The following is a 12,529-nucleotide window of genomic DNA, read 5'->3' as shown; positions in this document are numbered from 1 at the left end:
TAGTTTGTTTATAAACATAATATGGTGTTAATCATATTGTCATATGGTTTAATACTACTAATGCAATACAAGTTGGATTTAGCAACATGATGCCATCATCACAGGTTGCTGATGTAGGCTACCTTTACTGTGCTAGAACAAGTCACAATGGCAAATGCCAGTTCAGCTGGTTTGCATTAAATCCAACTGTTTTAGGCTCGTTTAGGACCAGCAAACCCTAAAATCGAGATGTAATGATTTTTTTCATGATTTTTCATTATTTTATGATTATTCTCTTGATTCATCAGTTAGGCTAGTTGTCTGGTCTATAAAATGTCAGAAAATAGTGCCAGGTGCCATCACAACTTCATAAATTGACGTCTTTATACTGCTTGTTTTGTCTGACCGATAGTCCATAACATAAAAATATTCAGTTACTTTACAGTAATATAAACAAGAGCACTGAAGCAGATCATCATCCTTAAAAAGCTGGAACCAGAGAATGTTACACATTTTTGCTTAAAAATATATTAATTACATATAAACATATACACATACAATACATTATATTAATAAATAATATAAAATAAATAAATAAATATTAAAAGAAATAGTTACCATTGGGGTAGTTATTCATTTTCTGCTGATCAAATTAATTGTTTTAGCTCTAAAGCAATTATCATATTTTAACACGTTCAACTAGGCTCTAAAACAAATACAGGAAGCTTAACATTGGCATGTTGCTGTATAAAGGAAAGTCTTTACAGCAACTCTACCACTTAAGTCTCTACTTTACAAATACAGCCTGATGAACTAAGATGACTAGCAAAGTATTTACATGCAAATAAATAAAGAAAAAAAAAACAGGAGAGAAGAAGAAAGACCATATGTTTATTATGGTGCTTTGTGCATTTATTAAGCTGAATATTAACATCATTTGGTGAGATTTTGGTCAGAATTACAGTCTAATGACAGAACACCTTTTTAAGTTAAATGTTTGAGCAAAAAATGCAGAACAAAAACCTTTGGTCTTTTTTCTGTTTGGCCGATGTGTAGTATGTGTGTTTATCTCTCTGCACACTGTACATAACGCTGGCCTGAAACCCAGGAAACAAAGTCTCAAAAATAGGCCTGTCACTGTTGTGATATTGAATATGTCTTTTATTCATACGGTGTTCTTGTCTCTATTCCTGAGCACCTAGAGGGCTGTGTTGATGTTGGCTGCGGCAGTCATTCCTGAGAGATTTTTTTCCTCTAAGGCAATAAGCCTGGCCCTTTCTCCTTGTTACAGGGGAGAATCATAACGTTGGGTCTGATATGACCCTCCCAGGGCTTATTTTATCCATTACCTTATTTTATCCATTCCAGTCAGTTTAATTTGATCCTCTGTCTTCAGAGTTCATTTGCACAAAAACATTTTTCTCCCCTGATACAAGGTGGAGTCTGTGTTTTTTGTTGTGTTTTCTCTGCAGATCTGGTTGTTTGGCTGTTAGCCTTTAACTGAATCTGGCCCAGTGTTGGCTCTGCACCTCGCCTCTCTTCTTCAAACTCCCTCCTTCTCTGGACTCTCCACAAACACCCAGCTCTACCTGGATGAAGAGAAAATGTATCCACTGCTCTCTGTCCAGCTTTTTCTTCACTTTCTCTCACATAACTAGACTACATTTTTCTCTCACCCTCCTTCTTTTTCAAGCAAATGCCTTCTTTTTTTCTGTGAAACCCAATACCAGGAGAAAGATGAGACTTTTAATGTTTTCATGCTTGCTCATCCACTACTGCATTCACTCAACCAGCAAGGACACGAATAGGGCAAAACAATAGCAATACAGAAGATGAGGCTAACAATTTAATGTTTGATAATAAATTGCCACACAGCACCTCAAATGGGCAGGGCGATGTCATTTGCTTTCAGTATGATCATTCACAGCTTTAGCCTCTAGCTGCCAACTCACTGTCGATGTAAGAGCTTCAAAAAGTTCATGAAAGATGCCTAAACAGCAGCTGTGTTTGTCTCCCTCTCTGAGGGACCCTCGGGTCGACAAATGACAACATACCTCCTGCTATCAGCTCTGCCCCCTGCTGGACACGTCTGTCAACAGTCCTCAAATGTTCTTGATAGCCTCTGCTGTCATGACTCAACCCTACTGTGATCCACTATAAATACCCCTCCTCCAAATCTGGGCTGGCTATCAAAAACAAACCCCCCACAATCTGCTTCTTGGGCGCCATCAATCTGAGTGGATTCCAGGTGTTGCTATTGTTCACTTCTATGTGCAACCTGAATCTAAACACAGTAAAGGTAAAACCTGCACGCTGGAGAAGAGGCAAAATAGTGCATACACCTGGGCATTGAATTTCCATCACTGCTGACTGGAGCTTGAGGCAGTAAATACCTGTGACTACTGCAGTCATTCTACCTAGGAGGGATTGCTGATTGTAACCTTTCCCATTACATATAAAAGCCAGATGTTGCTGGTGTTAGTGGGTTTTTTGTACAGTGGGAAAGAGGCTTAAAGGTCCAATGCTGCAGATTTAAGGGGAAATATTGGCAGCAATGGAATATAACATCAGAGTATGTTTTCTTTTGTGTAGATAAGGATTGTCTTGTTTTTGTTACCTTTAAATGAGCTGTTTATATCTATAAAGGGAGCAGGGCCTCATCTACGAAGTCGAACATGTTGCACCGCCATGTTTTTACAGTAGCTCCGAACTAGGGATGGGCAAACGATCAAAATTCATTATTTGATCATCAAAAAAAATAACGATCAATTATCGATTAATTGATAAGCGAGTATTTCAAAAGAGAGAAAACAAGAGTGCAGTGCAGACTGTCGCCGCAAGAGAGCGCAGCGGCCCCAATTTTGAGCTTCAACCCCCCAGGCCAAAGAGGAAGAATGGCGTACATGCGCAGTTCACCCCTGGGTGTTTACAACCGTTGCCAGCCAGGGGGTTACAGGCTTCAGTTTTCAGCCAAACCTCCGTCTTTCAATGGCGTAGTGTTTTCAGAGGCCTCAAGGGAAGCCACGGAGGATTTGGAGAGCAATGAGAGCCTCCGTCTGTTTATGATTTTTTGCCTGGCATAGGTCTGGGGGGGGGGGGGGGGGGTTCTTGTAGGCATGGCAGCCCGCCAGGCCTGTAGCATTGTAATTAGGGGAAACACTGCAACTATTAGGGATGGGCATCAATTTTCAATTATCGATGATTGATTGTTAAGGCTTTTGATCGATCACAAATAATTTTGATCGATAGTCGCAGTGTTTCCCCTACAATGCCTGGCATAGGTCCGGCGAGCCGCTGTGCCAACGAGACCCCCCGCCCGGCGAGTCGCCATACCAACGAGACCCTTCCGCCCGGCAAGCACGGCGGCTCGACGGGCCTACGAGACCCCCGCCGGACCTATGCCAGGCAAAAAATCAGAAACAGACGGAGGCTCTCATCGCTCTCCAAAGCCTCGGCGGCTTCCCTTGAGGCCTCTGAAAACACTACGCCATTGAAAGACGGAGGTTTTGCTGAAAACTGAAGCCTGTAACTCTGGCTGGCAACGGTTGTAAACACCCACGGGTGAACTGCGCATGCGCGCCATTCTTCCTCTTTGGCCTGGGGGGTTGAAGCTCAAAACTGGGGCAGCCGCGCTCTCTTGCGGCAACAGTCTGCACTGCACTCTTTTGTTTTCTCTCTTTTGAAATACTCGCTTATCAATTAATCGATAATTGATCGTTAATTTTTTTGATGATCGAATAATGAATTTTGATCGTTTGCCCATCCCTAGCAACTATCGAACAAAATTATTTGCGATTGATCAAAATCCTTAACAATTAATCATCGATAATCGAAAATTCATGCCCATCCCTACTCCAAACACATAAACCCCACACTAACTCTAGATCGCAGCCCCTCTGCGATGAGTAGCATTGGAAAAACACAGATTTTAATGTTAGACTGCTTTAGTCAGTGTTTTTACTGGTTTAAATCACCTGGTCCATTTGTTTTGGTGAGCAAGAGACCTCTGCAGATAATTGGGCTCCAGGTAAAAACCTCCTGAACATCTGGATCTTAGGTTATCAAAGAAAAAAGGTGACCACACATTAGCTGGTACTGGGCTAATGGCCCATCTGCGACAAGCCAAATACTGATTTGTAATGTGAAACTATTTTATGCTGCGTTTTCACTGGTTTTAAACAGACAATCTGAATGCTTTCACAACATCAATAATCTTACAGTAACAAGATGCTACTTATTTCACTAGTCTGATACTAGATTTAGAGATTCATATTTTTTTAAGGATTTCCATCCCATAGTGGCATAGTTGCCTGAGGTCCAGTAGAAGCTGACATTTTTCCAGGAATCATGCATGTGAAGTAAAATGAATCATTTGTTAGGATAATATCATGATCACAATGCCAATTTCCGTAAATGGTAATTTCCGTTATGTGTGAGCATCAAGCTAATGGACTAAGTGCTAGTAATTTGTCACATTGTTGTAGCAGTTTGAATCAGAAATAAGGTTTATTAACATGTACCTGTAGGTTTTCACTTTCAAAGACTTTGCCTTGGTGTTTCTTGCATACAATAAACATACAATTAACATATTAAGTAAATAAAGTTATAGGTAAAGTACTGTAATAGTAATGGACATAAATATAGAACAGAAAAATTACAATGAAAATATAAAAAAGATTCTATAGAAAATATAACAAATATGCACACTAACTGTTTCAGCTGTTATGTTAGAAGTTCTTTGAGCATTACACTATACTGTGTAGTTAATTAACATGCTTTGTTTTTATATAAAATATGCAGTTCTTATATGAATAAACATCATTTTCTCTATTATTTAAAAGAAAACCTAGAAATGGGATGGGACAGGAGTCATTCATCTGGGATTGGTATGAGACAGGAGTTTTTCGTGGGAGTAGGACAGGACAGGAGTGAAAATCCACTCCGCTGTCACCCTTTAAGATCCATCTCTCCCTTAGTTACTTATTTGACGGTTGTGCCATTATACTCTATACTCTAATCTTCTGATACAAATAATATGCTGATCTACTAGTGCAACTTTTGTTATCTGACCCTTAGTTCCCTGTGATTTTTCAACCTGACACACAGTCCTTCTTGACACAGTCATCTTTGCTGAATAACTCACAGAGCATGATGTAGAGATGGGGGGTGACTTTGATAAAAGTTCTCACTGCTGGGGTATAGTGTGTGGGGTATGTGAGAGAGAAGAGGGAACGATCCATACAGCTTTGGCATCCCAGGAATGTGCAATGTGCCCAGCACTAATCGCACAACCTTGCTGACTAACTAACTGCACGCAAAATCTCTTTTCCACTAACTCACGCACTCACACACATGCAAATGCCTCAGGCGTAACACATACATACCTGACAGCTGAGAGAAAAAGGAAGAGGAGGGGACAATATTAAAGACAAGAGAATAAGGATAAATGACTGGTGCAATATAAAGTGAGTTCCCGGAGGGGAGAAAGTAACTTAATATAATCCCAGACAGACAATATCCTCTTTCCTCCTTCAGCTTGGACAGACAGGACTGAGACACACACCTGCTTCACAGGTGAAAATAAAGGTTTAACACAATCGTGGGCCGTGGCTAATAGGAACCAGTTAAATGCACCCGTATATGTGTGCTGTAATATTATCAGTCAGCGGTGGAAGAAGTACTCAGATCCTTAAGTACTTTAATAAAAGTATGTGGTATTATCAGCAAAATATACTTAAAGTATGAAAAGTAAAAGTACTCATTGTGCAGTTAAATGTTCCCTGTCAGTGTTTTCCTATTCTGGCTGATACTGTTGGATTAATATTACTGCTGTAGATGCTTATGATTGTGCTCATGTTAACTCCTTTATATACTGTTGGATAGTTTAAGCTACAGCAATGCACTGTATTCTATTAGACGATCATATGTCTGTAGCATCACTGTCCTATTAGAACCACGCATCTCTAAAAGTTTTCATGGTGTCAGAAAAACAGCCCTGTTTCAGCTTTGTGACGATGCATTTTCCAGCTGATCCAAGAGGGTTTCTGAAGAGTTTATTTAAATTAAGAATAAGAGAATTTTCGCATTAAAATTTTCGCATAAAAGAACATTCCATCCTTCATTTTATGACAAACACGCATCATCAATAAATAGATTAGTGAGAGATACGTGTTTTTCACTGAACAGGAAGGGAATGAAAAACTGTCATCTCAGAAATTAACTACAGCTGTCAGACAAATGTAGTGCAGTGAAAGGTACTATATTAACCTCTGAGATGTAATGCTAGTGGAGTAAATCATCCCACCGCTAGCATTAATAGAGAAATGAAGCAACGAGACAAGTTGGCCGCACTGTTTCATGATAGAAGGCAGACAGATAAGAAAAGCCACAATTACCAGAACCAGCTTTTCTCCTGGATTTGCTATAAGCCTACCAGCGAGCTTAGAGGGTCTTAGCAAAGAAACACGGTGTTAACGTAAAATTAGCTTGGTTAGGTGCCCAGGGCTGCGGTTTTTAATTGCTTCACAACTTTCACAACTGACTCATCACCTTGTACCTTGGCCATAGCGTTAAAACTTCCAGCATTACACCTTACAGCAAGGTGCTATTAACATTACACACACACACACACACACACAGAGAGAGAGAGAGAGAGAGAGAGAGAGACCATACTGGAGGTTACTGGGGTCTCCTCAAACCCAGACTTGAAAGCGGCTAATGTTAGCCGCTGTTAGCAACTAAACAGAGACGCGCCACAAGCTAGCGCACAACAAACTACAACTATCAAAAACAAATGTGCTTACTCACCCCGAAACTCACAGGAAAACTTTTTTCTGCTGCCACCGCGGTATGGATATAAACTTTACACTGTTTGTGTAGAGCAGACGCGGGCTAACTTTGGGCAAACTGTGTAACATTAGCCGAAGTCTCACTTTCCCGACGCCATGTTGAACAGGGGAAAATACTACATCCGGGAAACTGCAGCTAAGCACCATGGCAACCGAGTCAGCGACGGGTCATTACATTTATATATATATATATATATATATATATATATATATATATACATAGTTATTGTTTTATCATTGTTGTATATATGTTATTAGTTTGCTATTTCCTTTATGTAATCATATCATTTTCTTTCTTTCATTTTTGTGTTCTTATAACATTGTGAAATCTTACCTTTTATTAGGTGGAGGCTTAAAATAAGCCCCCTCAGTTTTCTACCTCTCCCTGCACTGTATACTGAGTGTTACTATTATATTTATTCTATATTCATTTTTTACATTTTGTGTGTTTTAAATCGTGCAAAAAGAAAAACAATAACAAAACATAAACATAGCCAATCTAAAGTAGGCCTATTTGAAATAAGCTTCACCTTTACCAGCAGTATGGAGAATGCATCGCTTATAATGATATAATAAACATTATTGCAAAATGGGCCATTCTCACGCTTTTTTAGTTTTTAAGAATGTTCTGATTCCATAACTTACCTACACAAGTAATGTCAGATGCAAGATAAGATAATATAAGACAAGATAAGATAAGATAAATATGTTTGAACTTTATCTATCCCAAGGGAAATTTCAGTGCAGCAGCTGCAATACTAAGTTAGAGTAGTGCAGAAGCAAAGCATGCAATAAAAAAGACTAACAGAAAGTAGAAAGCAAAGGCACAGCAAATATAAAATTCTAAACTAAGGCCATTTTTTTTCCCGTTCTCTTTCTCGCCATGCCATGCTTTCCACATATTTTTCATATGAAAACTATATATACACATATTATCATGTAAGTTTATTATAGAGGACAACTTTTATGCCAGATGGGAAAAGCCATTCCATAATCAGGCAATCGAAAATTGACCTGCTCAAGTTTGGGCGGATGAAGATCTGGAGATTGATGATTTGGGTAAGAATGAACCTTGTATTGGCTTTAAAGTATTTCTTGAAATGCTTGGGAATTGTACCTTCACTTGAATGTATCTTATGAATAAAAAAACAAATTTGAGAAATACTGATCTCATAAATACTAAAGATCTGAAGTTTTTAGAGCAGAGGAGCAGATGAGATGTAAGGCTCCGATCAGTGAGGTTAAAAGGTGCCTCTAAATTACAGTGGAGTAGAAGTTTAAAGTAGCATAAAATGGAAATACTCAAGTAAAGTAGAAGTAAGGAGAAAATGTAATGAAGTATAATACTACAGTAAATGTACTTAGGTCCATTCCATCACTACTGTCCTCTCACCTTTCAGCCAATCACATACCGCCTGCAGCAAGCTCAACAACTTCATGAAAATGTCTGTTAATGAAACAGAGAGTCCTATAAAATGCTATTACAAAAATAAGAAGAATGAACATCTTATAATAGTATAAAAAAACAAAAGGTTATTTCACAAATATGCAATTAAATTCTATACATTTACTACAGTTTATTGTGATTATTTACTCTCAAAATATTGATTTATTTATCAAATACTGAACACAGCAACCAAGTTCACTTCCCCATGTTGCACAGCTCCATATTACATCTTGTCACAATGATTGTGGCAAAAATAACTGTGCAAGACACGCAGCAAAAAGTGTTTTTCCAGGTAAGAGCAAGTTTTTAATCTTCTCACTTCACATTGCATCCTGACATGAAAAAGTCCATTTACACTGCACTCAAAAAATCAAACTCACAACAAACGTACAACACAAAAATACAAATTCATAACATGGCTCAACATGGCTCAGTATTTTTCTGAGTCAGTATGGAGGGTAATAAGGTGGTTAAAGGGGATCAGAGGTCGGTGTATGCCTGGGGATCTTTTCCATCAAATCAATTTGTTATTAGGTCCCATTATCGATCGACCCTGCACCTCACCCACATCTGCAGTGCAGTGCAAGCAAACTGAAACATTTTAAACTACTGTGTGCCATCTGCATTTCTGTTATGCACAACACAAAATCAAAATAGAGAGTGGTAGAGAATCACGAGCTGTTGCCATCCAGCTTACTGACACTAAACAAGACGGGGCACCGGGTGACAGAAGGATGGAAGAAGTAGAGAGACACAGAAAAGTTTTCCATAAGTGCATGAGTTACTCCAGTCTGTGACAGGAGGAAAAGTTCCAGTGGTTTTATTCTACTTTCACCAAGTCAAACTGTGATAAACTGCACTGTCACAGCTGAAGAAATTACAGGACTGGTTATTGATTCACTGGGAGAGAGAAGCAGAGAGACAGATGCTCCTGATGTCTCTTAGTTCACCCTTTGCGCACATTTCAGGAGGTAGACGCACTGTCCTCGTGCATGGAGCAGATGCGGATCATTATGGCTTGGTGACAACACAGCGTTGTGGGGCGGTCCTCCTGCAGGAGCTGAGAACGAGCAGATAGGAGGTGGGAGGAGCAGATGTGGCTGCCCAGTGAGGATGAGGAGGAGCAGTGACTTCACAGTCAACAATCACACAGAGATAGAGCCACGAGAGCTGGAGCTGGGAAATGAGAGAGGAACGGCTCAGGGTCCGTCTCTCACTAAATCAGGTCACTCGGGCTGCTTCCTGTGTGAGAAAGTGTGTGACTTGCTTTGGGCCGAGCATGTGATCTGCAACCCTAACACCCCTCAAACTGAAGGAAAAGCTGGCTGGGGAGAGGGAGAGTGGCAAAGTGGGCGTAAGGAGAAGGAGAGCTGGAGGAATCATACCACCTCTCCTCCAGCTGTCTCCTTATCCAAAACAAGTCATGCCAAACACTCTGCTGCTCTGCCAGGATGAGGAAGAGGAGGAGGGCTGCAACAGCATGCTTACCATCCAGGAAGACAAACTTGAAACCAAGGAGAGCGTTGACTCTCCACTCGGCTGCCGAGTCAGAACAGTCTGGAGAAGGTGGCACTCTCTTTGGCTGAAGAGGAAATACACCTCCAAAGAGCCAACCAAGAAACCTTTCAGTGGGTTCTGGAGGTGGTTGACTCTCAGACATCTGCTGCTCCAGGCTGGATCAGGACACCCTCATCTTGCAGCCAGTGACCACCTGCACATGTGTCAGTCTCTGCAACCTTGCTTGATGTGCAGCCCCTTGATGCTCAGGAACAGATGTTTCCTGGATGATGGAGAACGTGTTATGGCGCCACATTGGGACAGAGAAGCTGGGAGACCTTTCCTGGAGACCGGACTAAGCCCTGTTGAACTTCTTGCCTCTGACACAAGTCAGAAAGTCAGAGAGGTTGAGAATAACAGAGATGAAGATAAGGCACCAGGCTCCTGTAACATGTTCAGGGCTCTCCGTCGTCACACCGCTCCTGAACTGAGACTCCACTTTGAGGAGGAATCAGACTCTGACCTGCAGGAGCTGCTGGTTGAGGATGAAGACGATGCTGATGGTGCTGCTGACACAGACTGAGAGGAATAAGGACATTGGGTGATTGTTTCAGGGCAGTTTTGTTGGGTATAAAGTCTGTAGAAAGCACAAATTAAACTGTCTTAAAGGGAAATATAGTCTAGAAATCTTAGGCGAGTATTGTTATTGCTAATGCCTCATGTTAGACATCATGTTAGAGGGTAAAAACAGCCCAACAACACTCCCCTACCCTCTGCTCCTGTTTCCTTTGTAGGTCAACAGGACAGCTGTGATTTTATTGATTGTTTCCTCGTTCACTGAATCAATAGAGAGACAGGTGGTGTGAAATAGTGCTGCCTTTCAATGCTGCTCATAAACTATGATTTCAAATTGAAGTGTCACACAGGTCAGCACACAAAAATAATTACTTTTGGTGCTGTTTTGTTACACAAATTGGACTAATGTTCTGTACTGTACAAATTCAAGGTACTTGTTTTTTGTATTTTGTACCTCTTCTCCACTACATCTCAGAGGGAAATGTACTTTTTACCGCAGTACATTTATTTTACAGCTAGTTACTTTGCAGATAAAAGAGATGATTCAAATTTTTTGAAGTGGGGTTGTTTGGAGTACTTCTCTGTAGAATGTATATTACATGCAGTAGATGTCAGTCCACACGCCCCTAGTTTAGAGAAGCAGGCTGGAGTCTGACAGGAGGATTTTCATTGCTTTACCTTGCTGTCAGACAGTGATTTCCAACAGGACAATGAAGCCATTATATTGCTCTCTTCAAAGCCACACTCCAATGAGAAAAACAGTAATTTAAGATTGCTGAACACAGAAGCTGCTGCTCTACCACTGCCTCAATCAATTGTTTTGTTTGAGTTATTGTGTGACTTTGGCATTTAAAAATGTTAGTTTGGAATCACCAAAGTCACACAATAATATAAACTAACTAACTGATGGAGGCAGCTCCTGTGTTCAGCAAGTTAAAATTACTGTATTTCTCAATGGAGTCTGGTGGCTTTGATACGAGCATTGATGGGGAACTGAGACTGTTAACGGTCTCCCCATCAGAACAGGCTGTCTGGTGGAAAGGTAAATCTGTGTTAATACTCTCAATATAGCGTACACTTAAACTGACATTGATTTTTTTAGGTGGCTTCAATATGTTTTGCTGCTGACCCCTCCACAACAGTACATTGCTTAGCCTCCGTGTCAGACTCCAGCCTGCTTCTCCAAACTGGGGGTGTGCCGGCTGGCATCTACTGTGTTCTTTTAGGTGGGACTTTTTTTTTAAGGTGGCTAAAATTCACTTTGTTGCTGAATTACAATTACAATATTTACAGCATCCAGTGATGGAAGAAACACTCAGATCCTTTATGTCAGTAGAAGTTGTAATAGTATTAACAAATACTCTGCTACTCTGGTACTCTATTTAAGTACCAAAAGTAAAAGTACTCAATATGCAGAATATTTAATTTCAGAATAATTTATATTATATTATTGTATTATAATGATTGATACAGGAATGTGTTCATCACATCAGTGTTGCAGCTGGTAAAGGTGGAGCTCATTTTAATGACTTAATATACTGTGGGGCTGTTGAACCTATGTAATACATTATAAGTTATTAGTTGTTTAATATTTTGTATTAATAATCTGAATCTATAAAGTTGCTAAAGTTATTAAATAAAACGTATAATATTGGCTTCCAAAATGTAGCGGAGTAGAAGTATGAAGGTGCATGAAAAGAAAAGACTCAAATGAAGTGCAAGTACCTCAAAATTGTACTTAAGTGCAGTACTTGAGTGAATGTACTTTATTACATTACTGTATAAAACATTTTGCTGTCTGTCACACTGCAGAGTTTAACCTGTGTAACACTGACCTCTAGTGATCCAACACACACACTGCACTGTAATGCCGCACTGTTTCCTAATAGGGATAGAAACACATGCAGGGGCTCAGTGTTCACTTTAATGTCCTCTAATATCAGTTGGCCCATTGAATGAGTGAATGTGTGAATGAATGTTGTTTTTGGGTGTAATTTCAAAATAAAACTTTAATCTTAGTGTCAATTGTGTGTCTCTGGATGTTTGGCATGTCTTCACATTTTTTGGTCATACTTTCTGAACTTTTTTATTTTTTATTTATTTATTTGATTAGGACAATGCACAATAATCAACATATCAACAAAAAGCATCAATATGAATATGTCAGAGTTAGCACAGTTGC

General features: G+C 39.9%; 1 protein-coding gene across 2 annotated transcripts in view; it reads right to left on the bottom strand.

Moving 5' to 3' along the window:
- The window catches only part of pak4 (p21 protein (Cdc42/Rac)-activated kinase 4), a 61,182-nt gene extending 54,254 nt beyond the window's left edge, over positions 1-6,928 (bottom strand). Inside the window, exon 1 of one of the 2 annotated variants that reach the window (XM_033631386.2) lies at positions 6,787-6,928. The gene's annotated coding sequence lies outside the window, so the exon portion shown is untranslated. The remainder of the gene's footprint in view (positions 1-6,786) is intronic. The other variant, XM_033631388.2, reaches the window with a different exon arrangement.
- Between the last annotated feature and the right edge of the window lie 5,601 nt (positions 6,929-12,529).

The sequence above is a fragment of the Epinephelus lanceolatus genome, chromosome 4, assembly GCF_041903045.1.
Source record: "Epinephelus lanceolatus isolate andai-2023 chromosome 4, ASM4190304v1, whole genome shotgun sequence".
In the NCBI taxonomy this organism is placed as follows: Eukaryota; Metazoa; Chordata; class Actinopteri; order Perciformes; family Serranidae; genus Epinephelus; species Epinephelus lanceolatus.
The sequence above is the reverse complement of the archived record's forward strand: the minus strand, read 5'-3'. Positions and strand labels throughout refer to the sequence as shown.